Raw genomic sequence first — 18,933 nt, 5'->3', positions numbered from 1 at the left:
AAGTTCCTGAGTCAATAATTGAAGTTTCAGACTGTGATACTGAAGAAAGTGATGTGGATGGTGAAAGTAGAAGTCCAAAGAAAAGATCTTGGAAGTCTGAGACAAGTGCTTCAGAACCAAAGAGAAGATTCGTGAGGAAAACTGATTTTTGGCCTGGTGGAAGATTGAGAGTCAGGTTGATCAAAAAACCGAAGGAGCAGGTGGAAGAAATCAGTAGCCAAAAGGGTTCTGAAAAGGAAGTTGGAGTCGGGAGAAAAATTGAAGTAGTGACAAGAAAAGGAAAGAGGATTATAAGGCCAAATCAGAAATATAAATCCCCTGAGTGGACTTATCTAGTAATTCCACCTGTCATTGACATTTACGATAGTAGTCAAGAGGAAGAAGAAATTGAAGAAATTAGTGACAATGATTGAAGTACAGAATTTTTAATTGGATTTTTGGGTTTTTAGTTTTTGGCAAAAGGCTGAAAAAATCTTGTTAGGTGACACAAGGTCGAAGAAAAGTTGTTTAGTTGAAGAAAACTTACTTGTGACATAAGGTCAAAGAAATACTGTTAGGGTTTTTAAAAAAAAAATAATAATAATAAAAAATATTTTAAAAAGGGGGGTGTAAATAATTAATCAATTCATTTAAATTTAATTTTTAAAATAGTTTTTTTTAATTTTTCCTTTTAAGGCAAAAGTAACCAAAAATGCCTTACGTCATGGAACAGAGTACTTCAAGATGTTCCATTTTTAAGAGATGCTGTAAGATGACTCTGGTGTGTCTGCTCATTTTAATTCTGCTCTGGTTAGTTTTAGCTGTTATTATTCCATTTGAAATTAACAAAGATTTTCACAAAGCCAACATGACAAGCAAAGCTTCAGTTAGTCAAAACAAACATAGTGCAACTGGCAAAGTTATTGATCATCAACCTAACATTCATCAGGACAAATCTATTAGTGATTTTTCAAGCAATACATTCACAAAGCTTTTGAGTGAATATGTCAAGGTAATGGATGCAAAAGATTGCTATGTCTGTGTTAAATTACCTGCTTCTGTTTCTGAGGGAGTGACATACAATATGCTTCCTCTTACATATGGTGTGACATGCAGTGTGTTAGCTAGCTTGTTCTATCAGACTGGACGCTTAGAATACTATTATTCAGATTTTGACGAGATTTTCGCAAATTTAAAAATTGAGGGTGCTTTGAATAAGCATAAGAAAGCCAAACAGATGAGGGAATTTTTCCTTGTTACTAATGAACTCACCTATGAGTATGCTTACAAGAATAATTTAACCTGCAAACTTAGTGCTGAAGGAAAGAAGTTTTTGAACCTGGTTGAAGAAAGGAGAGCAATTTACAAGAGAAATGAAATAGTCAAGCAGACTAAATCCAGGTTCTGGCAGAAAGAGGATGAGAAGCTTAATGGCAAAATGCTTGATAATGTTGCAATTCACATAGACAAACCAATTAGTGGTAAGCTTTGCATTAGGAGAGACAATACACTTTTTGATAACTACTTTGTGGGTGCAAGTAATTGTGAAGATACATATCAGATCATGGGAGGTTGGGGATTCAAAGGTGGAAAGGATCCAATTTTTCCTGGGATTTATTTTGTTTGTGGTGACAAGGCTTACTACAACCTTCCTGATCATTGGTATGGAACTTATTATGTTGGGATTGTTTTTCCTAAAATGTTCCATGTTGACAGAGATTCGGAAGGATTGTTCAAAATTCACAATTATGTAAATAGGGTTAAAAGAGAAACTTTCTCAGAGGTTTTGGGAGATATTTTTCAAGCAGTGATACCTTTTGTAGGTATAACCCTGAACGCAGGAAGAATCAGAAAATTGTCCACAATTGTTGACAGATTGTCAACAGATACAGCTGATGGTTTCCAATTAGTGAATGTTGAGGTCATTGCAATCAGATCCATGGTGATTCAAGATCGCCTTGCTTTAGACATACTCCTGGCAAAAGAGGGAGGAGTCTGTGGCATTTTACATGTGCAACATTGTTGCACATATATCCCTGATGAAAGTAAGAACATTGAGATGTAAATTAAGAACATCACAGAGATGCATTCAGAGATAATTCCATTAGAAGAAAAAGATTTTACAGTAAGACTTTCAAAAAGATTCCAATCAATCAAAAATTGGTTCCATGACATTGGAAGTTCAGTTCTTGGCAAGATTTTGGCACCTTTGATTGTTATAATATTCATTTTCATTTTGACAAAAATTGGTTGTTTGTTGCATAAGAGAAAGAAACAAATGAAGGAAAAGAGAAGAATTTATAAAATCAAAAAAGAAGAAGAAAGGGAGATTGAGTTGCAGGAATTACACAGAGCACGTCATGACAATTGCAAGGATTTTGCAGAAACAGATTTTTAGAAATATTGACACAGATGAATTTGAATCATTTTCCAAAAAGTCTAAATTTCCAAATTTTGGGTGGTGGTGTGGTGATTTGTTAATCACCAGATGAGGGAGTTGATGGAGCGAGATAGAAAACAGAAATCTGTTTAAACTCGTGAAGTCACATTTCCATAACATAAATAATAATATTAATGATTTGTGATGTGTTATGCTAACACAACCTAGATTAAACTTTACACACGGGGACATTAACATGTGTGCTCATAAACGTGCATAATTGTTGCATCTTTTGTTCGTGCAAAAATAATAAATTAATTTTGTCATTTTCGTTTTTGTCATTACTAACTGCAGCAGATTTAAAAGAAGCATGTGCTTATTTTGCTTTCCTTGTCTATGTGATGTTATTTCTACTATTCTAGGTGCACATAAGGTTTCATGGATTCATGAAGACTGGTAGATATAAAATGCTGCTTTATTTGTTTGCTTTGTGCTAGGTAACATTAGACTAATTGGGAGGGTTAATCAATTAGTAAACGAAGGGTGGAAACAGAATAAATAATATTTCTTACATTAATACTTTTCTTGTGTTTGTTTTATACTAGAAAAATAAGTTGCCTGCTTTTGGGCCTAGTTTGCTAGAGTTTGCTAAAAGATTAATTTAATTCTGCAAGGAGCACGAGATGTCCATGTTGAAAAAAGTTTCTGTCAAAATCACATTCACTGAACAAAGATGAAGTGTTGTCATTATTCTGTCGGACGTGGCCAAGGTCAGAAACCGGTAGAAAGAAGATTTGTTAACTTGGCATCCGAGGAAGTGAAATAGAGTCAGTGAGAACTTTTGCTCAAATTTGTTGCAAATCAAGGAAGCTTTGGAACACGTCCAAGAAAGACAATGGTCCCAAAGAATATGACCGAATGGAAGTTTTGAAATGTAGGTGACATGTCACTTGTCACTCTCGGACCAATGAGACATCGACTTTTGCAGAAAATGTTCCTTTACTTAGATTAGCTAGCATAGAAAGGTATAAAAAGTCCATGCCCCAGGGATGGGCTGGCTGCTGCTTTCTGACTTTCAGATGAGGGTGTCGTGCTGCTGGACTTTGCGTGGAGCACGTAAGAATCCTCAAAGAACTTTATTTTTTTTCATTCATTTAGCTTAGCTAGGGACTTAGGATTTTAGAAATGCTAAACTTATAATTTCTTGCTTAAAACTGTATTTTTCTTATGACACTTTTCAAACATGCTTGCTATAATTCTAATAAAATTGCATTTATAAAACTATATTTTGAATAATCTAAAATTAGTTAATAAAATCTTACTTTTGAAACAAGCTGGTCTTGGTTATTCAGAAGCGCAGGTTACTATTAGCTAGATGCCATCGCCATGGTGGTCAATTAAATAGTTAGGATTTGTTCAAATGACGTCATCATTTACCGCGGTTGTATATAGTTTGTATATAATTTGTAAATAAGGTGTATAAGGGTTTAATTTGATCACCTGATTCAGTAGGTCAAAATATGTCATGTTTGATTAATGGGTCCATGAGTTAGAGTAGTATTTTATGTAGTAGGTTATAGAGTTGGGTAGCATTGCTTATGGCATATTTCCTATAGGCCGCTGGATCAATACATACGGTGATTGCTCGGTAAGGATGGCATGGCAACCAGAGACTGGTGGCTGCCACTAGCAAAGGGTGGTGGAGGGAGTGCAGGGGTGGGAGTGGAGGAGGGCACTCGGTGTTAATAATAATTTTAAAAAGCTTACCTGAAGCTGCAGGCTGCCTCCGTTCGCAATGCTTCGGCTGGCCTCTTCCTGGTCCCAGCAGCCCCTGGGACACACTTCCATCCAATCCCCGTGCTGCAGAGCAGCGCGAGGATTGACCTGAGTGGGCTGGAAAGATGCTCTGCTCAGGTTATGAAGTCGGTGGGGTTTCCCCAGCCAGGCTGCTGAATGCAGCCGGGCAGGAGAATCCTAGGTGCACCTGAGACAGCCAGCCAAACACATATATGCATGTAGGGAGCGCACAAGCATTCCTCCTCACCCCTCCCATGCCCGCCCCTCCCTGCACAAGCTGGCTCAGAGCCGGCAAATGAAAAATAAAACATTGCTAGAACATGCAGGTCACAATTTGAGCTCCCTTTAGTGCTGACTGCTGTGTTAATTGTGAATTGTTGAATTGTGAATTGTTACAGTGTTACACTACAGTCAACACTGAGGGGAGCGCAAATTGTGTACTGCATGTACCAAGATGAAAAGGAGCAAACTTTTCTGGGATGTGATGTAGTGTCTTGCCACACCCTTTTACTCCCCAAACTGATTTTCATGACCTTCTCTGTCATTTATCTCACTTCCTAATGTTTCTATTTGTAAAAATGTTGTTCCAGGCCATTGATTACACTTCATCCGGCCCGAGCCGGAGATTCGGCCCGACTGCTGAGATTCCAAACCAAGAAGCAGATTTCGGCCCGACTGCGGACGTAAAGATACGACTCGTAGATGACCTCTGTGAATACTAAAAGTCGTAAAGATAGACTTTTGTCTTAAATTGCCTTTGTGAATAGGGCCCTTCACCACTAAACTACACTGCGGTTGGTGCTCAATGACAAAGAAAGGAGTAGAATAAAGAAATCACCGTCCATATCAACCCTTCATTAACATTAAACATTGACTTTACAACACATCATATTGATACTTTTATATACATTTTATAATATAATTACAATACTGATATCATCTTCCACACCTCACGCAGAGCCCAATGGAGAAAAGCGTTCCTATCCCTACTCACCGTCTCCACCACCAGGAAAACAACTCATGGCCTAACTCTCTCTATCACACCTTCCCACCTCTTCCCTGGCAGGACTACCATTACTATCTACAATAACGGGATTGTCCTAATTCAATCCACGGACAAGAACCTGGAACTACTAGACAACCTGTTCCCCAAGTTCAAAGAGCACCTCTCCAAGCTGCGGACCCCCACCCAGAACTCCACCAGCACTATCACCCCTGACGTCGCTGCCCCCACCTTCAACACCTCTACCCCCAGCACCCCAGTAAACGGCCCACCGGCTGTTAACGCCTCACACTCCCCAAGGACAGTCACAAATTTCTCCATCACATATACTAGCCGCCCCTCTAACATGACCCCCCTTATCCCCACTCATACCCCCCCATCCCTCTCCCCCCTGACATAACAACTCCCACCCACAACACGCCACCATCTGAACACACCACCACCAGGAGTTTATCCACCCCCCCTCCCATCCCCCCCAAGGCAGGCTCCTCTCCCTCCCCAGCTCCCTCCCCACTCTCATCCACGAGTCTCTCACACCTGACACAACAAATCTCACACACAACACGCCACCATCTGAACTCACCACCATTTGGAGTCTATCCACCCCCCCTCTCATCCCCCCCACGGCGGACACCTCTCCCTCCCCAGCTCCCCCCCCCCCACTCCCACCCACGACACTCTCACCCTCCCAATAAAAGATACAGAACATACCGCCTCCCTTACCTTAGCATCCCCCTCTCTCCCACCCCCTATTCTCAGCCCTCACTACCCTCCTGTCTCCCCCACTGTCTTCAGCCTTCACTCACTCTTCTACTCTCCGGCACCGTCTCCCACTGACGTCACTACCTATACCTCCCACCCACCGCCTACTTCACCTACTTCACCCACACTCCTCGCCCACAAACACGCCCACACTTTGAATGCCAGCCCACTCATTAGCACCGCAGAACCTTCCAACAACGCTAGTATATCCCCCCCACTCGATACCCTGCCCGCTTTCCAGCTCACTACTCAACCATTCACCAATGGCTCTCACCACCAACCCCATCCCCAATGCACCTCCTGACCTGACTTTATCCAACCTCCAACAAGTCAAAGAGGATATTCTACAAATCAAAAAAGATGTCCACGCAATCAAAGACCTTCTCTCCTCACAGCCCAGTCCACGTCCCACCATCCCTCTACTCCACAAACGACGCACCCCCCATCTTCCCACCATCCCTCTACCCCACAAACGACGCACCCTCCCTACATACCCTCGCCTCCAACGACACCCGCGCTGGCCGACTATCCCAGTTCGCAATAACTCCCACCGCCCCCGTCGTGCCCTCAACGCATTGACGGACCGCGACTTATGCTCTCTCCTACGCTCTTATGGCCCAAGTCCGGTAAAACACATATCCAACACACACATCCCCATACCCACAATTCTTACAAACCCTCTGAGGCGCCCATCACTCAACAACAGAGGTTCCGTCCCTAACAACCTCAGAAAAGTCCCCCTCACACTAGAAAGCTCGACCACCCTTCTCTCTCCCAAACTCAAGTGCATCCTACTGAACTGCAGATCGGCCCAGAGACACTCCTCCGATATTGCTGATCTCGTCTCAGCCAGGGATCTGGACCTAGCCATTCTAACGGAAACGTGGCTTACTGAAGCCTCTACCCCGATTATGGACATCCTAGTCCCCCCCAATTATCACATCATTAGGCTGGACAGGTCTCCTGGCAAGACGGGCGAGGGAATTGCATGCATTTTTAGGAGCAACCTCTCCGTTACTAAAGTCACCTCCCCCTCCCTTTCCTCCTGTGAACTCCTCTGCCTCGACATCACCAGCGAGGGCAAGCAAGTTTGTGCTTTACATCTCATCTATCACCCGCCTGGTGACAATCTCATATTCACCCAACAACTCATGGACATGATCAATTCCAATGCCGGTCGGCAGACCACCCAAGTCTACCTGGGTGACTTCAATCTCCACTGGAACGATCAGAAAGACACAGTGGTGAATAGTCTCAAAACTTTCCTTAATTCGCTTGACCTCACCCAAATATGCGATAGACCAACACACGACAAAGGCTCGATACTCGATCTCATCATTGCCAAAGAGAACGCTACACAACTGGAGACGATTCTACCCTGCGACTGGTCAGATCACCACATTATCACCTTCTTTATCAATGAAAAAGTTAAACCTAACCTGACTCAACCAATCAAATCCAAAACATGGAAAAGGGACATGAAGAATCTTAACCCCTCTACCCTGCCTCCCCACATCGGCAATCTCCTCCTTCCCCCCTCAGGTGCCTCGGATGTTCAATCACTGATCAACCACTACCTTGACTCTATGAACACAATAGTCAATGAAGTCGCCCCACTGCAACTGAAGAGAGTCTCCACCAAAATTTCTAACCCCTGGTATGATGATAGACTCAATGACGACAGGCGTACTATGCGAATGGCAGAGCGCACCTGGAGATCGAACCCTTCAGCACTGCACCTCAAAAGGCTTAAGAACAAGAGAAATGCCTACTTCAGGAAAATAAAACGCACAAAGTCGGACTTCTTTAGCCGCCAGTTGGACCAAGCAAAAAACAGGCCAAGAAAGCTGTACGAACTAATCAAGACCCAAACAAAGACACAACCTTTACAATCAAACAGCACAACAAGCGACACCCCACACTGTGAAGCCTTCTCTGCTTTCTTTAAGCTAAAGACTGACAACATAAGAAATGACCTCATCATGGATGTAATCCGATTCCCCAACCACACCAGAATGGCTAACACTCAACCTAAAAACAAGGCATCTTGGCTGGTCTTCGATACCTACTCGGAAGAAGCAATACACAAACTGCTCTGCACCGTGAAGCCCTCTAATCACCTCACAGACCCTCTACCTGCTAATTCTGTAAAAGACTTCATCCCCTTGCTCCTCCCTCTCTGGACCAAAATCATCAACAGCTCCCTGCAACAAGGTCTCATTCCAGACTCCCTCAAGGTGGGGCAAGTCACGCCTATACTCAAGAAACCTACAGCTGATCCGTCTGACCTAAACAATTACCGGCCCATCACCAATATCTCCACCCTGGCCAAACTGCTGGAGAAATGTGTCCAACGCGATACAAAAGGGGATGATGGACGGAGCGTTTGAGCAAATCAAACACTCACCCCCAGTCAAATGATCTGGGTTTAATCCATCACCATTCTTTAGTTCACTCAGCCACCCCAGTTCAGACATGACCATATGCAAATCAGTCTGACCCTGTGCCTCATGGGAACAGTGCAGCCCGATTAAACCCAGATCAGTTGACTGGGGGTGAGTGTTTGTATTGTCAACGCTCCGTCCATCACCACCTTTGGTTTTTCTTTGTTCGCCCTAAGTTGGCAGGGTATGCTCAGACGTGAGTCCCTTGCTCACTTTGCCACTGGAGTCAAGCAAGCCCGGCTGAAGACGGCTGTAATGCCAGAAACCGGTCCTGGGAAGCTTGATTCCGGTCCAGGGAGAACATGGCTTGGCAGTTCGGGCTGGACTGTTCCCATGAGGCACAGGGTCAGACTGATTTGCATATGGCCATGTCTGAACTGGGGTGGCGGAGTGAGCTAAAGAACGGTGATGGATTAAACCCGGATCAGTTGACTGGGGGTGAGTGTTTGTATTGTCAACGCTCCGTCCATCACCACCTTTGGTTTTTCTTTGAAATGTGTCCAACTCCAACTAACAAAACACATTGACCAATTTGACCTGCTCAACCCTCATCAATCAGGCTTCCGAGCGAAACATAGCACGGAAACAGCTATGACACACATAATTGATGACGCCCTCCAAATTCTTGATCGCAATGAGTCCTGCCTCCTCATCCTTCTTGACCTTTCGTCAGCATTTGACATGGTCAAACATGAGAACTTGCTGGAGCTGCTAAGCTCTAGAATGGGTCTATCGGGAACTGTTCTCAAATGGTTTTTGTCCTTCCTTCACAATCGGTCTCAGAAGTTCAAGATCGACAATGTGCTATCTACATCTGTGCCTGCAGATCTAGGTGTTCCACAAGGATCCTCCCTCTCCCCCACACTGTTCAACCTCGTCATGGAACCGCTCGCCACCTTGCTCCAAGCTTCCAATGTCCAATTCCATATGTACGCCGACGACACACAACTTTACCTAAAGCTACAATCCCCGGAAGATATCAAACATCTGAATTCCACGCTTATTAACACTCAATCCTGGCTGGCCGATAATCACCTCAAACTAAATGCTCTGAAAACTGAGTTCCTACTCATCTCACCCCCGGCGAAAATTTCCACCACCCAAACCTGGCTCATAAACCTAACAGCACTCAATGTCCAACCTATCATTGTGGATTCGGCGAAATCCCTAGGCATCACACTCGACGCCAAACTCAACATGCAGCAGCACGTTAGCAAAGCCACAAAAGCAGCTAATTTCCAAATCAACACACTGAGGAAAATTAAACCCTTCCTCCCGGCCAAAGACTTCCAAACTGCAGTACAAGCTTTAGTCATCCCTCGAATAGACTACGGAATTGTGGCCCTCAGCGGACTCCCGCTATCCACAACAGCACCCTTAAGAGCCTCCCTGAACGCTGCAGCGAGACTCATTACTGGCTCAAGAAAACATTCGCATATATCCCCAGACTTAAAGTCTCTAAAATGGCTGCCCTTTGAAGCCAGAATACAGCTAAAAATTGCAGTTATGACACACGCGGCCTTGCACCACAATGCGCCCAACTACCTTGCTCAAAAGTTGTCTATATCAGGAGGCTCAAGATCCAATAGAAGTACAAAAAATCTACTCCTGAAACCTCGTAGATTCCGGAAAGAGAAAACATACAAGCGCTCCTTCTCAGGAATGGCACCCAGGATCTGGAAGGCACTCCCTCCTGAAACCAGGCTTATCTCCTCCACTGCACTCTTCAAGAAAGAAGTGAAAACCATCCTTCTGGCCAAGATCTCCTGAACCTTATAGGTGCTGGATCAGAGACTCTGCATTGCTTTGCACCACTGTTCACCTGGTCCTTTGGCACTATACTTCTGCGTGATGAGGACACCACTACGCTATTCTCTTACTACCGACCAATATATGATACACGTTGGTTTACTGACTCACTCTCCCGATGCCCCCACTCAGTTCTCTCTACACTAAAACATTGATATAAGCCATCCACACACCCATGGTGTACCTGAACACCTCTGTAGTGGGAACAATGACTTGTGCCTTTTGATATTACTTGTTTACCTGATTGTATACTGACATGTTTTATGTATGTTATTATTATCCAACCATGTTAATGACTATTATACTGCTACCATTTTCTCTGTTCATTCCTACTGCCCCCACCCTGTCTTTGTGAAGCGCTCTGATATCTGTAAGGATCTTGTTCGCGCTATACAAAACTTTGAATAAATAAATAAATACATTTTCTTCCATTTTCAGTTCTCACCCAACTCATAATGTAGGAATGCCATATCCTTCTATTTTCTTAATCAGCACTAGTGAACTATCTCTAATTTGGATTGAGAAGGAGGAGAGATTCGAAACATATGCGGAGGTGATTTGAGGTCATATATTCACCGAGCTGCGAAATTGGCCATTTCGCTTGGGAGCAGAAGGGCATTGTGTGCTGAAGCTCTTACCCTCTGCAGCAGTATGGTGGAACAACATTGCTTTTCATCTTCTTGGTTGTATGATTCTCTTATGTTCAGTTCACGCTCCATTTTGAGTTCTGTGCATCTGTTTTCTCCTGCCTTTCCTTCATCTTTCTTCCAGCTAACTACATCTCCCATGAAGAAGGCTCCTCACTGAGTTTTGAGCCTTCTATACTGGAGCTTAATCGGAAATCACTCTCACTGTGGGGCATATCAGCAACAGCCGGTGATAACTATCGCTAAGCGCGCTTAGTGCGAGGATAATTATCGCCGGCTATCACTGGATTTTATCGCAGAGATAGCGCGCTATCAGCAACGCTTATTTCCAATGCGATAATAAATCCAACGATAGCTGCAAAATGTGCGATTGTCGCTGGAAATCTAGCGATAATCGCACAGCGATAGGCGATATGTTGATAATAGGGCAGGGTGGTCTCATCATTATGATCCACCACCCATAGACTATAATGGCTTAGTCAGTTTACAAGCAGGCGTAAGCAAACCTGCGATAAGCGTGGTTAGCGATACTTTTCTCGTCGCTACACAGGTTACCTGTTAGCTTGATAATTGGAGAAATGTCTGCTAGCGACATTCTCCACGTTAGTTTAGCAGGGTACGCCCACTTAGATGGGCGTTAGGGAAACCGGCGCAGAGACATAGGAACACGTGTTAGCGTGTCCTTGCTGATTATGCGATAAAATTATCACCGCTTTTTGCCTGAAAGCGGACGCTAAAGCGGCGATAATTTTATTGCGGCACCTTGATGGTATGCCCCTTTGTCTGCTCGTGCCTCCGAGCTGATGAAGGTTCTGGGTACTTCCTGGGGGGCATATCAGCAACAGCTGGCGATAATTATCATTAAGAGCGCTTAGCGTGAGCATAATTATCGCTGGCTATCGCTGGATTTTATCGCAGAGATAGCGCGCTAACAGCAACGCTTGGGGGCGTGGCCACGGAGCCGCCGAGCATGGACGCCTGAGCCCTGAGCTCCGGGCCAATCTCGGGGATTATCCTGCATAAAGACCCCCCCCGGCGGCGCCGACACCCGGGCTCGACAGCTGAGACCCACGGGTTGCCCTAGCGCCGAGCGGGACTGCGCCAGGGTCCCACGGCAGTGGAGGATCGCGCCCTTCGGTGGGCACTGCGGAGGTGCCAGCCGGCCATCTTGCCTGGGCCTGGGCAATGCGGCCGATCCCCGGCCTGGATTTCTGGGGGCCGCCGGAACTTGCTCCGGCGTGGGAGGCTGGCAGGCAGCGCTGGCGGGCGCCTGAGTCCTGGGAGCGGGCGGCGACGCCCTGGGGACCTGCCGACCAGGACCTGAAGTGCCGGGCACCGGCGGTGTCGACGCCTGGATACTGGCGCGGTAAGAGGCTTGGAGCGGCTGCTGAAGGTGGAGGTGCCCGGCGACAGAGGACGGCGCTGCAGCCGACTGGCGCCTTGATCCTGTGGTGGCGTTAGTGAGGCGCTGCCGGCCTGGTGCCCGGGGACACCGATTGAAGGCGGAACTGTTGGGCTCTGGCAGTGCTTTGCCAGGACTGGTAGCCGCAAACGTTGGGGGGGCCCTAGGATCTAAAACACACGGAAGGTACAGAAGGTCTCAGAAATACAGAGGGAGAGAAAAGAAAATAGCAAATCTCTCTATTGGGACCTAATAGTGTCCTCTTTACATGCCCAGAATACACAGTTAATCTGGAAACAACCAAGAAAACAAAAACAAGAGAAGATGCACAAGGAGAGGAAAAAGATACCCATCAGCCCACTCAGAAGTGGGTTTTCAAACTTCATAGTGACACAGAAGGATTGAATGATGACATTCCTTGGATGCAGCTGTGATTGCGCAGATTGTTTTTCCGAACACAGAGTCCTTGTGCTAACAGCCTTTGGCATAAGGGTTACCTCCACTGAGCTCTAACACCCTCGCTGGGTAGGGTTCCCCTTCTCATGTTCTATATATATTGAATATATGTAGCCAGTGTCTATATCAGTTTAAGCCCCCGGTACTATCCGACTGGAAGTTGGCAAACGGCTAAATTAGCGCGCGACCTCTAAACATTGCCCTCTAGCAGTATAAATAAATAAACACACCTAGCTCTTCTTATGGCTCTTCTTTGGATAGAATACAACACACCATCTTACTGCCTTACGATTTGACTGGTGTGCATATGCGCGTGAGGTATGTCTCACGGTCGGCCTGTTAATGTGGCTGAGGCTTATCAGTGTTGGTCACGGTTGGCTGCCTGTGAGCCGATTCCCATTGGCCTACACATGAGCCAATCAAATTTTGAGACAAAGGAGTTTCCTTTCAGGTCCACTGCAGGCTTATCAGTGTAGGTCACGTTTGGCTGCCTGTGAGCCGATTCCCATTGGCCTACACATGAGCCAATCAAATTTTGAAACAAAGGAGTTTCCTTTCAGGTCCACTGCAGGCTTATCAGTGTAGGTCACGGTTGGCTGCCTGTGAGCCGATTCCCATTGGCCTACACATGAGCCAATCAAATTTTGAAACAAAGGAGTTTCCTTTCAGGTCCACTGCAGGCTTATCAGTGTAGGTCACGGTTGGCTGCCTGTGAGCCGATTCCCATTGGCCTACACATGAGCCAATCAAATTTTGAAACAAAGGAGTTTCCTTTCAGGTCCACTGCAGGCTTATCAGTGTAGGTCACGGTTGGCTGCCTGTGAGCCGATTCCCATTGGCCTACACATGAGCCAATCAAATTTTGAAACAAAGGAATTTCCTTTCAGGTCCACTGCAGGCTTATCAGTGTAGGTCACGGTTGGCTGCCTGTGAGCCGATTCCGATTGGCCTACACATGAGCCAATCAAATTTTGAAACAAAGGAGTTTCCTTTCAGGTCCACTGCAGTGTATTTAACATCGCGTGTGACCATCAGTCGTCGCCTCCCCCTCGGCTCAGTTTTCACTCCGAGGCAACGACGGAGAGGTCAGTGGTGGTGGTACAGTCAATAGCATTATTGCTTTGGTCTTTGGTCTTTGAGTACTAGGTGGAAAGCACAGGAGTAGGCGCCTCTATTCCCAGTGACTGCGGCTGGCTACCTGGGCCTTTGTACTTTATAGGTCTACAGGTTTGTGCAAGCAGTGCAGTCAGTGAGGCTTTGTGGTATACTTTCCTGATGCAAGAGGAAACCAGTCTGGCCATTGTGTCACCATGTGTGTCTCTGATTTATGTTTTTTGAATCCAGTTTTTCTTGTCTGTAGATTGTGTTTCTACTACCACTGGTTATAACTTTCTAAGTGTTCTGTTTATTTCCAGTGCGTGGCCTCCCTTTCTTCCTGAGCAGTGGCCAGGTGAGGTGAGGTTTTCTCTCCCCACAATAAGGGTGAGTGTCTTTCAAGTGTTCATAGCCATATTATAAAGACCATAGAAACGAGAGTTTGCAGTCTGTGCACTTCTTTTTGTTGACATAATTTGTCCATGTCTCTGTTTCTGTCTTTTGTATTGTGTCTATGCAGGAGAAGATACACTCTTTTCAGTTTGGAAAGCAGATGTAGATCCCACTTTCACATCACTTAAGTAAGTGTTGCAGTAGCACCATAGGTCCTGACGAAAGCCCTTGAGGCTGAAACATGTTGACCGAATAACAACATTGGTGGGTAGCAATTCCTTACATGCTATCAGCATACTGTTTTTAACCATACCACTTTGATGGTCAGCCCTAATAAAGTATTTCATGACATCATCGTAGGTATTTTTAGAATCACTTGGATTATTTTCCTTTTCTTCTTCTTTTTCTTTGAGCACTGCAACCTCAACCCCTCCCGCTCATATACTGTCATCTGTTGGTGAAATGTTCTGGGTCCATCACTAGGCAGTCCTATGGATTGTTTCCAAGGCAGACCCTAGAGGACACCATTTACCAACATATACCCAGATGACGAGATTCCACTTATGAGTGGGCTGATGGGTATCTTTTTCCTCTCCTTGTGCATCTTCTCTTGTTTTTGTTTTCTTGGTTGTTTCCAGATTAACTGTGTATTCTGGGCATGTAAAGAGGACACTATTAGGTCCCAATAGAGAGATTTGCTATTTTCTTTTCTCTCCCTCTGTATTTCTGAGACCTTCTGTACCTTCCGTGTGTTTTAGTGTCTAGTTGGGGGACTAGGTACCAGTAGGTCTATAATAATTTTTTTCCCCTCGGACCCCCCCCTTAACCGTTTATCTCTCTGTCGGGGCCCTAGGATCGCCTGGAGGAGCCCCTTGTGTCCTGCGGCGGCCATCGGCGGCAGCGACCCTGTCCCTGCGGACTCCCTGGGTCGACCATCTGGTGCCGAGGGGGGCCTGGGCCCGTTCTGCCCCCTTCACGGACCTTGCGTAGCAGACTGCCAGCGGGGACGACTTGGGCACAGTGAGGGATTCCTGGCGGCCTCCGTTGTTGGCTGCAGGGGCCTGGGGCGACGGGCGCCGCATTGGAGATAGTGAAGCCGGGATCTGGCTGTGCTGGCTGGTTGCCCTCCCTTCTTTCTTATCTCGCCACTGTGCTGGATCCTGTTGCCCTGATAGGCTTATTGGCGGGCTACCGCATTTGGCCCTTGCTGCGGACCAAGTTGGGGTGGCCTTGCGGGGCTGGTGACGACGTGGTCACCAGCTGGACACCATGGGGAAGCCACGGAAGGGAGTGGGCGCCACGCAGCCGGACCAGGTGGAGGATTCGTCGGACCCCCTGGATCAGCAGCAAACAGCGGGGGATCGGACGGCGGGGTTACAGCAGCAACAGCTGGACCAGATTCTTCAGGCTATTGGGGACACGAGGGAGGCGCTGCGCCAGGACATCGCCCAGGTATCTACGAGCCTTGGCCTTCTGAAGGCGGACCATGGAAAGCTTGCGGACCGGGTCAAAGCCACAGAACTGGCGATAGAGACACTGGAACCGGCCCAGAAGGCGTTGGACGTCGCCCTGGAGGACCTAACCCGTAGGGTGCAGCAGTTAGAACGGAGGGCGGCCGACGCAGAAGGGCGCAACAGACGCAACAATATCCGCGTGGTGGGCTTGCCTGAAAATATCGAGGGGGACGACATGGTTGCGTACCTGGAGAACCGGCTGCGGGACGTGGTGGTCACTGAGGGCTTGACGCCCTTCTACACTTTGGAGAGGGCTCACAGGGTCCCGGCTCGCCCCCTTGCCCCGGGCCGACCCCCGAGACCGGTGATAACCCGGCTGCTCCATTTCAGGGACCGGGACCTTATATTGCGGCAGGCCAGATTGGCTGGCCCCTACAAGGTGGACAACGCCTCTGTGTCGATCTTCCCAGACTACTCCCAGGAGGTCCAACGCAGACGCTTTTCCTTTGTCGCTGTCAAGAGGGCTCTCCGCGATGAAGGGGTTCAATACTCTCTGTTGTTTCCCGCCCGCCTGAAGGTGCTGGTGGACGGAGTGGCGACGTTCTGTGATTCCCCGGACGACGCCTGGCAGTGGTTGGAGCGATACAGAGCGGGCAAGGATGGCTCGGGTACCTGGACGGAGAGCGCTGAGGCCCGGCCGAGACCGCGCAGGAGCAGGCGCAATCGGAGGAGAGAGCAAGGCCGGAGGTCTCCTTCGGCTTCTCAGACTGCGCAGGAAAGGAGAGATGCACTGCGAGCGGTGTCGGACATATCTGGAGTGGTGCCTGAGACTCAGGTGGCAGACTCGGGCTCGAGACAGGGCTCGGATGAGGCTGAACCAGGAGGATCAGATGAAGCTTCGGACAAGGAAATAGGGGAGCGGCTTCGGATCACGCCGCAAATGGCGGATGGCCTACTGGATGAATGACTGCGAGCCGCTGAGTAACTGACAGTAAGGGGCTCTGCGGGCCCGGCGGGGTGAACACACTAAGAGCTGCTGGGGCCCTGTACTTTGGGCGATCAGAGGGGCGGCTGTGCTCCGCATCCTATGGAGGGCGCTGGGCCACGGGCCTGGTTGCTGTGGGGTGATGCTGCCGGGGGGGGTGGGGGGGTATTGTTCATAGCCGGGATCGACACCTCTGGTGGGATGGGTTTTGGCTGTCCGGCGGGCTGGTGAGTGGACACCTCCTCGACCTCACGTACTTCGTGAGTCTCTGGTATTTACCAGAGTTTCCCTCGTATTCGGGGGTAGGGTTTGGATGGGTGACAACTGTTTGATGCCTGTTCTGGGGGTGGGTGGGAGGAGCGTTGGTTGGGGATGTTATGGGGCTGTTGAGTTTCTGGGTATTGTCAGTGTGCCGGTGAGACTGTGGGGGCTTGGACTATGCTATGTGCCCATTGATGGCGGTTAGATTGGAACTGGAGTGCATTACCTGGAATGTGCGGGGGCTTAACTCCATGAGGAAGAGGTATAAAGTACATGCATATTTAGTCCGGAGGGGGGTCCAGGTGGCTTTCTTGCAGGAGACGCATTTAACTTTGGCGGAGGGTCAGGCGCTGCAGCGGCGTTGGAGAGGGCAACTCTTCTACACTACTTATTCTGCGCATGCTAGGGGGTACTTATTTGGGTGAGGGCGGGTGTCCCCTTTCAACCGTTGATCACTAGAGTGGATCAGGACGGGAGGTTTGTGGCAGTGTTGGGGAGGCTGGAAGGCCGGGATGTGGCGTTCTGTAGCGTGTATGCCCCCAACTTTGATCAGGCAGCGTTCTTCTCCGTCTTGTCGAGCCGACTATCGGATTGCTTGACTTTACTCCTGAGGCTTGAGCCGGGAGGATCGTTTTTAAAACCCACAGTACCTTTGGTTTTTAATCTTTTTCCCTGTGTGTCCTTTCCCTCCCCCCAGCACTGAGCTAATAGCATATAGACTGGTATCCCAGTAGTGATTTCAGTAATAGCGCATTGTTTACCTACTCAGCGCCGTTCTAGGCAAAGACGAATGTTCTTTTAATTCAATTGAATCTCAGTTGAGAGACACTTACTCGCCTGCCCTGGGGGTGTGGTCAGTTCTATGACCGGCATCAGTGGGGTCTAGGCAAGTATTGAAGTCAGGCAGCGGCCATCTTAGTGAGGGCTCGCGCTGCACGTCGCACTAACGAGGGCATTTATTCAGGGAAAGTTAGCGTGCACTTTAGATTGCTTGACTTTACTCCTGAAGCTTGAGCCGGGAGGATCGTTTTTAAAACCCACAGTACCTTTGGTTTTTAATCTTTTTCCCTGTGTGTCCTTTCCCTCCCCCCAGCACTGAGCTAATAGCATATAGACTGGTATCCCAGTAGTGATTTCAGTAATAGCGCATTGTTTACCTACTCAGCGCCGTTCTAGGCAAAGACGAATGTTCTTTTAATTCAATTGAATCTCAGTTGAGAGACACTTACTCGCCTGCCCTGGGGGTGTGGTCAGTTCTATGACCGGCATCAGTGGGGTCTAGGCAAGTATTGAAGTCAGGCAGCGGCCATCTTAGTGAGGGCTCGCGCTGCACGTCGCACTACCGAGGGCATTTATTCAGGGAAAGTTAGCGTGCACTTTAGATTGCTTGACTTTACTCCTGAGGCTTGAGCCGGGAGGATCGTTTTTAAAACCCACAGTACCTTTGGTTTTTAATCTTTTTCCCTGTGTGTCCTTTCCCTCCCCCCAGCACTGAGCTAATAGCATATAGACTGGTATCCCAGTAGTGATTTCAGTAATAGCGCATTGTTTACCTACTCAGCGCCGTTCTAGGCAAAGACGAATGTTCTTTTAATTCAATTGAATCTCAGTTGAGAGACACTTACTCGCCTGCCCTGGGGGTGTGGTCAGTTCTATGACCGGCATCAGTGGGGTCTAGGCAAGTATTGAAGTCAGGCAGCGGCCATCTTAGTGAGGGCTCGCGCTGCACGTCGCACTACCGAGGGCATTTATTCATACGTCCATGGCTCCGCGCAGCGGACGCGCATTGCGAGAGCGCCGTTCGCGCGCCGGAGTCAAGCCAGAGTCCTGCCCGTCTGCGCCCGTCCGTGACCAGACGGGGCACGGGGCAGGACATCATGCCCCTACTGATCTACATCGGTTCACTGATAGGATGATTGATCAGCCAAGAACTCATTACTTGAGAACTACCCTTCTAGAACTGGGTAAGACCTCTACTAAACTTTGTCAACATACTATTGACCCTATGATGATCCCATCTAATTGCAAGTTATGTGACTATTCATTTCCTACTTTTCCCACTTGTG

Source organism: Lissotriton helveticus, chromosome 2_2, assembly GCF_964261635.1.
Source record: "Lissotriton helveticus chromosome 2_2, aLisHel1.1, whole genome shotgun sequence".
Classification (NCBI taxonomy): Eukaryota; Metazoa; Chordata; class Amphibia; order Caudata; family Salamandridae; genus Lissotriton; species Lissotriton helveticus.
This window is presented reverse-complemented; position numbering follows the sequence as displayed.